Source organism: Engraulis encrasicolus, chromosome 22, assembly GCF_034702125.1.
Source record: "Engraulis encrasicolus isolate BLACKSEA-1 chromosome 22, IST_EnEncr_1.0, whole genome shotgun sequence".
In the NCBI taxonomy this organism is placed as follows: Eukaryota; Metazoa; Chordata; class Actinopteri; order Clupeiformes; family Engraulidae; genus Engraulis; species Engraulis encrasicolus.
Window position 1 is genome coordinate 7,492,681 of NC_085878.1, and position 12,137 is coordinate 7,504,817.

Sequence of the window (12,137 nt, forward strand, 5' to 3'; positions counted from 1 at the left end):
ATCTATAGGCCTACTATATTTTGTAAGCCTACTCTTCTAAAAATCCCCACACTCAAAACTTTGTGCCCATGCTCATCCGTCTTCCTTAAACGATATTTCAATTTCAAACTGTCAAAATGACAGTGGAGTGCACATTTGCATGGAACAGTAGCGTGATGTAGCCTAACCTAGTAGGCCTATGAATGCTTTGGACTGTGATGATGGCTCCAGTGGTGTAGTCTACTTTTTGAAGTGGGTATACTGTATATTTGAGCATTTTTTTATGTGTACTGTATATATTTGTGCTATTGTAAATAATGGATCAATCCATTTTAAGTGGGTATACTGCAATCCCTGAAATTTTGAAATGGGTGCGTATACCTGCGTTTTACATAGACTACACCACTGGCTGTGCATTTCATCAAGGTGTAGGCTAAATTCTCCAATTCAGGTTGATATTTTGACTACACTAATGTTCACATGTAGTACGACTGCAGATTTCGTGGCTTTTGTCTTTTTGGTTAGGAAACCATACTGTTCACTTTGTTTGTTTTTTTTTTTGTTTTGTTTTTTTAAAGAGGGCCGCCAAGGGGAAAATTCTCCCGGTGGGAAACGGTGGGCCACTCCGCCCCTGAACAACATATACCTAACAAGCACGCCTGTTTTCCTGAGTTACAGATATAAACAGATGTTTGAGATACCACAAGATCATAAAAGACTTCTGAAGGAGAAGTTCCAGTGTTTGACTGAGGGAATCTCCAAGCAAGGAAACCTCACACTCCTCAATGAGATCTACACAGAGGTCTACATCACAGAGGGGGGCAGTGGAGAAGTCAACGATGAGCATGAGGCCAGACAGATTGAGGCAGCATCCAAGAGATCAGATGCATATGACACACCAATCAAATGCAATGATATTTTCAAACCCTTAGCTGGACAAGAAAAGGACATTAGAACTGTGCTGACAAAGGGAGTGGCTGGCATTGGGAAAACGGTCTCTGTGCAGAAGTTCATTCTGGACTGGGCTGAGGGAAAAGCCAATCAGGATGTCCACTACATATTTCCTCTTCCCTTCCGTGAGCTTAACTTAGTGAAGGAGGAACATCTCAGTTTAGTGGGTCTAATTAAACGATTCTGTGGTGACATCTATGATATCAGCCTTTTCACTGATGACAAATGCAAAGTGCTGTTCATCTTCGATGGTCTCGATGAGTGCCGGATTCCTCTGAGATTCCATTCCATCTCAAATTGTTGTGATGTAACAGAAGCAACCACAGTGTCTGCTTTGCTGACAAATCTCATCATGGGGAATCTGCTGCCCTCTGCTCTCCTCTGGATTACCTCCAGACCAGCTGCAGCCAATCAGATTCCTCCAGAGTGTGTGGACCAGGTGTCAGAAATATGGGGGTTCAGTGACCCCCACAAGGAAGAGTACTTCAGGAAGAGAGTCCGTGATGAGAACCTGGCTAGCAGAACCATCGGCCACCTGAAGTCATCCAGGACCCTCTTCCTCATGTGCCAGATTCCTGTCTTCTGCTGGATTGCAGCCACTGTGCTAGAGATAATGTTGAGGGATAGAAACACAGGTGAGATCCCCAAGACTCTGACTCAAATGTACACACGCTTCCTGATGATTCAAACAGAAGTACTCAAACAGAAAAGAGATGGATGAAGGGATGATTTTCAAACTGGGGAAACTTGCTTTTCAGCAGCTGCAGAAGGGCAATCTGATTTTCTATAAGCAGGACCTGAGAGAGTGCGGCATTGACATCACAGAGGCATCAGTGTACTCAGGAGTGTGTACCCAGATCTTCAGAGAGGAAGCTGGGCTGTACCAGGGGAAGGTGTTCTGCTTTGTGCATCTCAGCATTCAGGAGCATCTTGCAGCATTATATGTGCACCTCACGTTCATCATCCACAAGGAAAATGTTCTTCACCTAACCAACCCAAGGCCAGCCGCCTTCCCATCTACTCTTGTTCAGTCGTCTAGGCCCGTGTCTGTGTATGAGATGCACAAGAGTGCAGTAGATCTGACCTTACGAAGTGACACTGGACATCTGGACCTTTTCCTCCGCTTCCTTCTGGGCCTCTCACTGGAGTCCAATCAGAGTCTATTGAGAGATATCCTGCCAAAGGAAACCATCCAATCACAGACCATATGTGAAACTGTCCAGTACATCAAGCAGAAGATCAGGGAGAGTCCCTCCCCGGAGAAATGCATAAATCTGTTCCACTGCCTCAATGAGCTGAATGACCAGCTCCTAGTGGATGAAATCAAATGCTACCTGAGGAGCTCTGGAAGTCGAAAGGGAACCAAACTCTCCTCTGCACAGTGGTCTGCTGTGGTGTTTGTGTTGCTGACCTCAGAACAGCAGCTGGATGAGTTTAATCTGGGGGCATATGGTGAATCAGAGGAATGTCTGCTGAGGCTGATGCCTGTGGTCAAGGCCTCCAGATCAGCGGAGTAAGTCAATCCTAAAACACCACTATAATTGTATGTGTGTGTGTGTGTGTGTGTGTGTTTCTGTGTGTGTGTGTGTGTGTGTGTGTGTGTGTGTGTGTGTGTGTGTGTGTGTGTATGTGTTTGTGTTAGTCTAGACACATTTTTCATATTTGTGAATGTTAGAAGCATTTTTTAGTAAAAGTTGGGAACCTATGTACTTAACATAATTTAAGTGTGCTGAATTCAACTAGACTGGTTCCCAAGCTGGATTTTGAGGTTTTGACAGTTAAATTTGAAAAACAAAATGGCTGCCAAAATACGCTATTTTTGACAGAGCATTTTTACCAAGTATTGCTGTACTTGGAAATAAATGCTCTTTTCTAACATTTTGTGTCCCAATAATGTTTCTTGATGAATGTATCTACTATAGAGGATTTTAAAAAGTATAAAATAGCTTCTAGAATGCTAATAATGCTAATATTGTAGGTGTTAGCCTAAACGTTTCAAATATTTAGCTTTTCTAATAAGATATTTGTAGCCTATGTGTGTTTATATGGTTAAGAAAATTGATATAAGTATTTTAGAAATACTTACCATAACGTGCAGTATTTAGTGTTTCCAAACAATCACTTAAAGTTGCTATTAGCTCTCTGAAAACTGTCCAGAAATCGCTAGATGACACCATGATATTACATAAAACATAAGTTATTTTGTGTCATTTTGAAAAATGTTCAGACATATTTTACATATTTATAAGATACTATTGCACACATTTGAGATAGTCTATACATGCTACTCAGCCTGATTGTTAGTGGCCAGACATCTCTTGAAGATGATGGAATTGGTAGCAAGGAAAAACTTGCTCAAAGTACTGTTCTGAATGAGGCTTAAGTCCTTGTTTATTGTGTCAGTCATGGCAAAAAATGGACTCTGAAACATGTCGGTCTTGCTTGTACTCTTCATCAAGCTATTGGGTAAAAGACCTAATACGACAATTCAACCTGGCAGGTCATTGTCTGAGTTACAACCAGGTCCTCCAAGTCCAGATCCTCCTTAGCTGAGAGCACTGTAAAAACACTGAACCAAGAGAGTGGTGCCATTATTCCAACAAACATTGCGGCAGATAAATTCATCCACTACACATGTGATAACATTGACATCCTGGATGAAACACTTGATGGGAAGAATACTTCCCATGCAACACAAATGGCAGCATGGCAGAGAGGCCAACCAATTGATGATTCTGTTAAAGATATGAGGTGTCCACTAGACATAGGCCCTTCATTAAATGTGCCAAATGCCCTGATGGAACTACATCCTCTCAGGATTACTCCTAGGACATTCAAACCATCTTGTTCAGCACCCATTGCTGAATCATGCTTTGGACAATCTGGAGAGGAGCATAAGTATGCTAAACAAGCAAAGGCCACGGACCTAGCTTTCTTCTTGCACTGTCAAAACTTAGACATGAAGACTTCTTGGTCAGTGTTCAATCAGTCACTGTCATCAAAGGAACAACAGACTGCTGCGTTGTATTTGCCAATAGTCCTACTATGCGCTACTGCACACGTTTTGCACACATTTTGATACTTTGAATACAAATGCATTGTTATATCTTCACATTTTGGACAGGAACATACAAGTTTAGCCAGATTCTGATCAGGCTATGAAGTGGGTAAATGTCACAGGCAATAAAAGAGCATCATTGCGATCACCGAGACAGCCTCAGCTTTGTGTAGGTGGACAGTCTCTTTTAACCTGAGATCACACATTGCAGATCAAACATATGGAATGTACAGTGTCCTCCATGGCAGCAAGAAACTTCACAATGACGGAACCTACTCACCGCAGATTAGAAACAATATGGAGTAAAAGTTCTTTACACACATTTGTGCGTACCCAGTTCCTTGGACTCACGTCTCCTGACTGAGGTCACGAGTACCCTGAACGACACGAGTTACGAGAGCTTGACTAGTTCTAGCCTGCTCTGTCTCTTTGTTCTCTTGACTACGGTCGACTACTGGCAACGCATTTCAGTGGAGTCAGACTCTGACTCCCCCCAGGCAAAGTGCTTCGATCTCCCGCCTAAGGTGGACGACTTTTCATCCCAACTCCCTGCCACCACAGAGAATCTCATACAGCAGGGACTGACCACCACCCTAGTGGCTGATGTGGCTTCCCCAGCTCGAGCAGCTGCCTCGGAGCCCCTTGGCCATCACCGCAGGCCATTGCGCTTGGCATAAAATCGCACCCCGTCACCATTCATGGCGCGCTTGTAGACTCCAAAAGTCCTGTATAATACACCACGAGCGCCTTCGTCTGACGCCTCCCTTTTTCCCCCTCCTGCAAGGAGGCGAGATTTCTCAGGGTTTGTCCAACCTTAACCCACGGGGCTCAGGGGCCTCAGCTGAGAGCGTAGGGGCTTCGGCCCCTCCTGCTACTTTCCTCTCTCCTGCAGGTTCGAGTCTGGCACCGGACCAGGAGGACATCCCCCAGCCTAGGGGCCACCTGCCCCTATGAGTCTGGCAAGGGAACATTTGAACCTAACCGGTTTTCTGGATAACGTTATCAGGACAATTCAAGGGGCCAGGGCCCAATCTACTGGGACACTGTATAACCTGAAGTGGTCTGTCTTCGAACGCTACTGTGACCAACGCGACAAGACAACTTCTCAGTGTTCAGTACAGATGGTGTTGTCCTTTCTACAAGACTTATTGGGGGGAGACAATGCTTTACCATTTAAGTCTACTTTGCAGCGATTTCATTGTGCCATGTAGGATTCAGTTCCAACACTCTGAGTGCCCATCCACTAGATACTTACGCCCCGTGCTACGTCACCTGGGATATCTCTCTAGTACTGGAGGCTATGTGTGGGGCCCCTTTCGAGCCCCTCCAAGAGGGGTCTCTCCAAACTGCTTTTGCACACCACCTTTCAGATCCGTGGAAGAGAGGGGACAACACAACTTGTGCCCTGTGCACGCTTTACGCATGTACATGAACAGGACAGCTGTTTGTGTGCTTCATAAAGCCCTCTACAGGGCTCACAGTTTTAAAATAGAGGTCTCCAAATGGTTGGTTCAAACCATTGCCCTGGCATATGAGTCCAAGGGTCGCCAACCCCCGGCTCAGATTAGGGCTCACTTTACCAGTGCGGTCTCTACATCTTGTCCTCTCTTCAAGGGTGCAGCAGTTTCAGACGTGTGCAGAGCGGCTGGTTGGGCCAACCCCGCCACCTTTGTCCGGTTCTACCGGCTAGATGTGACCACATTGCCACAGGAACATAGGGTTCTGGGCACGACCACTGATTGTCTGTAGGGTGATAGGAGTGCTATCCTTACAGGAGGCTCTTGGAGTTCTGCCTAGTTTGGACCAGCAATCGGGAGTGATTGTAACTCTCCCATAGATATGCAAACGATTCGACTGAAAGAGAACATTAGGACATGAATATGTCCCCGGTTCTCTGAAGGAGATGAGTGAGCCATCTCTCAAGACACCCTCGTTGCCGACAGCCGAAGAGAGGTTTGGCATCAAAGTGGCTTATTTTCGGTTTTGAGAAAGTGGACATCCCGCCCACGACGCAGTTGATTGGACCTTTGGCGTGATTGCAAAGGTCTTCAGCTAATCGTACAGCTGAGAGTGTGCTCCCATAGAGATGGCTCACTCATCTCCTTCAAAGAACCGGGGACATATTCATGTTCCAATATTTAGTTTTTTAGATAATACTATCTTCTTTCTCTCTCTTTTTCTTTCCAAATCTTATTGAATGACAACTGTGTATGATAATGTGCTTTACGGAGGCTATTGCTATTGAATGCCAGTTAACGAGGATATCACATTATAAAAAGGCATAATTATAGTATTTTTTATCTTTTTGCCATGACATTTTGCCTTTGTGTAAGTGTAGGAATACATCTTAAATGCAAATATGTGAGCATTGCACATTTATTTCCATGGAGAAGTGATACTTTCTAACGTATTCTGCCCAAAATCAAGAATTTCGGCGGCCATTTTGTTTTTTGCCCATTTCATGGTCAAAAACTCAAAATTCAGCTTGGGAACCAGGCTAGCTGAATTCAGGGTACTCTAATTGTCTTAGAAAACTAGGTTCCCAACTTTTACTAAAAAATGCTTCTAACACCCTTATAAAGGGCCTTTTTCTGGAAATGCTTCTAGTCTATGTGTGTTTCTGTGTGTGCGCATTGTAAAAGTAATTGTGATGACATGTTAAACAATTTTGTACCTTTTGCCTTTTGAATATAGGAACATTGGCTCCTCATTTTTGGCAAATTTTCATTAAATACACTTCGATCCCCTTTTTGCATTAATCTCCCCATTGATGTTACACTTTGTAACAATCCCCACATTACGTGTGTGTGTGTGTGTGTGTGTCTGTGTGTGTGTGTGTGTGTGTGTGTGTGTGTGTGTCTGTGTCTGTGTCTGTGTGTGTGTGTGTGTCATGATGTTTCTCCAGCTTGTGTGTGGAAACCTTTGAGCTGACAGAGAAAAGCTGTTCCTCTCTGGCTTCAGCCCTCAGCTCAGGCTCAAGTCTCAGACAGCTGAACCTGAACAGCAGTAATCTGCAGGACTCTGGAGTGGCAATTCTTAGTGCTGCATTAGGAAATCCACTCTGTCAGCTGGAGACACTAACGTGAGTATAGTAACAGCATCTATAACATGCCTTTGTTTAAGCACCAATTCTGTCATATTTTGAATGAGTGAATGTGTGTGTGTGTGTGTGTGTGTGTGTGTGTGTGTGTGTGTGTGTGTGTGTGTGTGTGTGTGTGTGTGTGTGTGTGTGTTGTAAAAGTGTCAGTACGTTGAGATGTATCATGATGTTTCCACAGGCTGTATGACGTAAACTGACATGGAAAAGCTGTTCCTCTCTGGCTTCAGCCCTAAGCTCAGGATCAAGTCTCAGACAGCTGGACCTGAGTAACAATAATCTGCTGGACTCTGTAGTGGCTATTCTTAGGTGCTAGCCACACAGGAATGTTTTTCTATGCCAATGACAACGTTCCCCTGGCCTAGCCATATGAAATCTTATGAAATCGGCGTTCTGGGTAGCCCAAAACGAGTTTTTTGGATAATGGGTTCCAGAGTGTGAAAATCGAGTAACGCAGGCGTTTGCGTTGCCATTGTTCCAGCCGAAACGGATTTGTTTACATCTGCGTCACAGCCACATGGCCAAAAACAGTGAGGTATCCTCACAGTGACCACTTTGCGCACAACATTAATTCCATGCACAATGGCATCATCAGACAACTGTTTGTGTGGACTGTGGAGGCTCTCTTTCATTTCTACCACGGTCAATATTTTAAGTTTTAAACTGCCCTGTGTGGGTCACTCGTGTTCAAAATCCCCAGTCCATATTTTAATGTTAGGCTATCTGACAAAAAAACCCTGACAAACACGAAGCAAAGCTTCATATTATCTTTTAACAGTGCACCCAAACAGTTATCAGCAATTTATATGTCTTTAGAGACTAGTCGAAACAGGCTTAATGGGCAAAAAGAGGAGGAGACAGAAGCGGTGTGCGTGAGCGCACAGCAGCCTCCACAGAGGAGGGAGAAAAACCTCCCCGATATTGGTCTTCAACACCTTAGTTTAAACTTCTCAAATTAAAAAAGCAGCATAAAGTGTAGATAACACAATCAACAGGTGCCTAGATGGCAATGATTCGCTACTCTAGTCACTCCACAAGCTACACAAGGTGCCACATGTGCAAAGCTGGTAGCCCATTTTTCCACATAGCACTCAGCATAATGAAAAATAACAACTATGCGATGCTGGTTTTGAAAATAATTCGGCTAGCAGCAAATGCTAGTACACATGTTGGGAGGAGAAATTCCCTTAGTAGGCCTAACATGCTCCTCCTGCATCCAAAACATCATAACTAATGAAAGGAGTAAAGACATCAGACTTACATAAACTTCATGAGGGACAACCAGTTACGTAGACTGTAAACTCATTGGTGATTGTTCTAATGTCTTCCAAAATATTCCAGAGGCTGCAGCATGCATACTTAGCCTATTCTTGTAAGAGCAACTTTGTCACGAAGCATGGTGCTAAGCAGCATGAGCCTGATGTTTTATCTAACTTGTCTCTGTGGCATCTGGTAGCCTAATGTTCAATTATGCAGCTTGTACATTCTGATATTCTGAACCTGCTATATTTACACGCTTGCGGAGAGTAAAGCGCATAACGAAACCATCTTTCGCTTTTTACAAAGGGGGGGGGGGGGTGTTAAACTATATGTCGCTTAAAATGGACTGAACTTCGGAATGGGAGGTGCTAGAAATGTACCGTTTTCAGTAATAAAAAGCTGAGATCTTCAGCTTTTCAACAAGCCATGTCATCTGTCTGTAGATCTAAAACAAAACATGCTGTGTCTGTTCAAAATATTCGAAACTTTACTGGCACTGTCTGAGACTGGTGTAATGTCCCATACAAAACCTGCTGGCTGTAGGCTATTCAATATTAATAACGCACCGACCTGTTGCGCATAAAACAAATGTCAGGAGGGGTAACCTCGACATTAATCAGATAGTCGGGCAATTTAATTTGATAGGTCTACAAATAACCTAGTTCTGAATCTCATCTAGCCTACTTGCTGCATCCACTGAACAGAAGTGTAGGCTACCCAGCTTGACAGGTCATTTGCATGATAAGAGTATGGGCGATCACGGCAATTAGCGAATACTTTGCTCTCAACAACTTCACATGAGGAAATGTGTATTCTGCATGTGTTCGTCATCATTTTCAGCAAGCCTGTCGTTGTCATCAGGACCTGATCTTTTCGCTGAAACATGCTGTATGGTTGCAACTCGATTGCATCTCGGATTTTAAAAAAATCGTGTCGCGATGTCATCTGGACGGGGCCTTAGTGTTGCTTTAGGAAATTCACTCTGTCAACTGGAGACACTATTGTGACATAGCAACATCATACTTAGCACATTCTCTGTTCCTGCATTGATTACGTTTGTGTGTGTCGATATTTTATTTACCGAATAAAATTGTGGAAAGTATTTCCGCCCGATGGAATCACATTTAACATTGAGAATAAATGAAAATATGTTGGTTTAACAGGATTGACTGACACAATGTAGGATGATGTAGTTTGCACGGTGCCCGTGGCATGCCTGTCTCAAAATCTACAATTATGAAAAAATGCTGTTTAATTAAGCTCGCTGTGAGAATGTTTTCATATCAGAATTCCAGCAGTTGATACAAATGTAAATATGTATTGCGAATTCTTCATAGGAGAAGTGTTTCCCAGGTCACACGTTCGGGTCGCTCTGTCAAAAGTTATATTCAGGGTTCTCTGACAACTGACCGTGAAAGAGGTCGCGAGAGTCATCATTCACTTACAGTTGACTCAAATAAGCATCAGCTGACTCGGAACAGTGCTTAATTAAACCTTAAATCCTACATAGCGCCAATTTAAGTTGTTTTGGTTTGATATGAGATTCGTCTACAATCAACATTTAAATTAGTTGTATCCTTAACTGCCAGTTTGTGTGAGGATTAAGCAAATATCCTAGTCCCCATCCTCCTCCATCACTGAAACATTCTGCATGGAACCATTCTTCCAAACTGCTTTATTGAGGTACTATTTAGAGCTGTCTCTTACATGTGTGAGGCCGAAATATATATTTCCTTTTGTGCAGCCCAGTGTCACAATGCTATTGAGAGTGTCAGTTGGACATGTTTTGAACTGTCATAGAGGGGATATAAAATCAAATGCCTTCTATAATGAGGATTTCATTTTTAGAAAAAGCCTTTTAGAGTCTTATCTGCATCAAGTACGCAATGCAACAAGCAAGTTAACAAGTACTGTTACATGTTAGCGCACAAATTCAGGCATGAGATGTAGCTAGCAAGCTATCAAATGACATAAGCTGCAATACCACATGCTGGCTCGCAAAGAGTACTTGCAAAGTAGGCAAACAAGCGTAATACTGTGCCATGCAAACCAGCTGGTAGACGGACAAGCAACTAAAGCACTGTGACAGTCCAGGTTTATATATCCGTGCAAGAGTATCATGTGACCAGAGTGATCAGGCATTTGGCAGCTCACTGTCATCTGCTCCTGGACTCAAGCTTTCCTCATTTCTCCAAATCCAGCATGAGGCACGGTCCATCTCTGCCCCCCCCCCCCCATCTGGCAAGCTGTCTGCTTCTTACTGTGCTCATCCATTCCTATAGCAGAAAGGAAACTCCATGCGGACCCTGCTGGAACAGCCCTACTAATGATTACTCTGTGAGAAACATATACTGGCATGCTTCAATGGTCCATTTGTGGAATTTGCGTGTGTGTGTGTGTGTGTGTGTGTGTGTGTGTGTGTGTGTGTGTGTGTGTGTGTGTGTGTGTGTGTGTGTGTGTGTGTGGTAAAACTGTCAGTGTATTGATTCAGTATGTACCATGATTTCCCCCCAGTCTCCGTGGTTGTAAGCTGACAGAGAAAAGCTGTTCCTCTCTGGCCTCAGCCCTCAGCTCAGGCTCAAGTCTCAGACAGTTGGACCTGAGTAACAATAATCTGCAGGACTCTGGAGTGGTTCTTCTTAGTGCTACTTTAGGGAATCCACTCTGTCAACTGGACACACTAAAGTGAGTATAACAACAACATCCATAACAAGTATTTGGTTATGCACTAATTGTGTGTTTGACGCAGGAAGTTTATTTCTATAGCGCATTTCATACACAGGGGCAACTCAATGTGCTTCACAAAAAACAAATGCATGAAGGAAAAAAGAAAGAAATTAGAGTGTGTATTGAGCTGTATCATATTTTCTCTCCAGGCTATCTGAATGTAAGCTAACAGAGAAAAGCTGTTCCTCTTTGGCTTCAGCCCTCAGCTCAGGCTCAAGTCTCAGACAGCTGTACCTGAATGAGAATAATCTGCAGGACTCTGGAGTGGCATTTCTTAGTGCTGCGTTAGGAAATCCACTCTGTCAACTGGAGACACTAGAGTGAGTATCCATAATGCTCCTTGTTTAGGCACTAATTGTGTGCGCGCGCGCGCGTGTGTGTGTGTGTGTGTGTGTGTGTGTGTGTGTGTGTGTGTGTGTGTGTGTGTGTGTGTGTGTGATGCAAGAGTGTCAATGTATTGAGATGCATTGTGATGTTTCCCCAGACTGTATGAATGTAAGCTAACAGAGAAAAGCTGTTCCTCTTTGGCCTCAGCCCTCAGCTCAGGCTCCATTCTCAGACACCTGAAGCTGTGGGGCAATAATCTGCAGGACTGTGGAGTGGCACTTCTTAGTGCTGCATTAGGAAATCCACTCTGTCAACTAGAGACATTAGAGTGAGTACAGTGTGTGTGTGTGTGTGTGTGTGTGTGTGTGTGTGTGTGTGTGTGTGCGTGTGCGTGTGCGTGTGCGTGTGTGTGTGTGTTGTCAACAGTGTCTGTGTGTTGATATGTATCATGATGTTTCCCCAGGCTGTATGACTGTAATATGACAGAGAAAAGCTGTTCCTCTCTGGGTTCAGCCCTCAGCTCAGGCTCAAGTCTCAGACAGTTGGACATTAGTTACAATAATCTGCGGGACCCTGGAGTGGCACTTCTTAGTGCTGCATTAGGAAATCCACTCTGTCAACTGGAGACACTAGAGTGAGTATAGCAGCAGCATCTGTAAAGTGTCTTTGTTTATGCACCTCTGAAAGTGTGTGTGTGTTTGTTTGTTATTATTATTATTATTATTATTATTATTATTA

The 12,137-nt window shown here is 43.7% G+C and overlaps 1 pseudogene; it reads left to right on the forward strand.

Annotated features, from left to right (window-relative positions):
* Positions 1 to 667: 667 nt before the first annotated feature.
* Positions 668 to 11,731, forward strand: LOC134439283 (NACHT, LRR and PYD domains-containing protein 3-like; annotated as a pseudogene).
* The last annotated feature ends 406 nt before the right edge of the window (positions 11,732 to 12,137 follow it).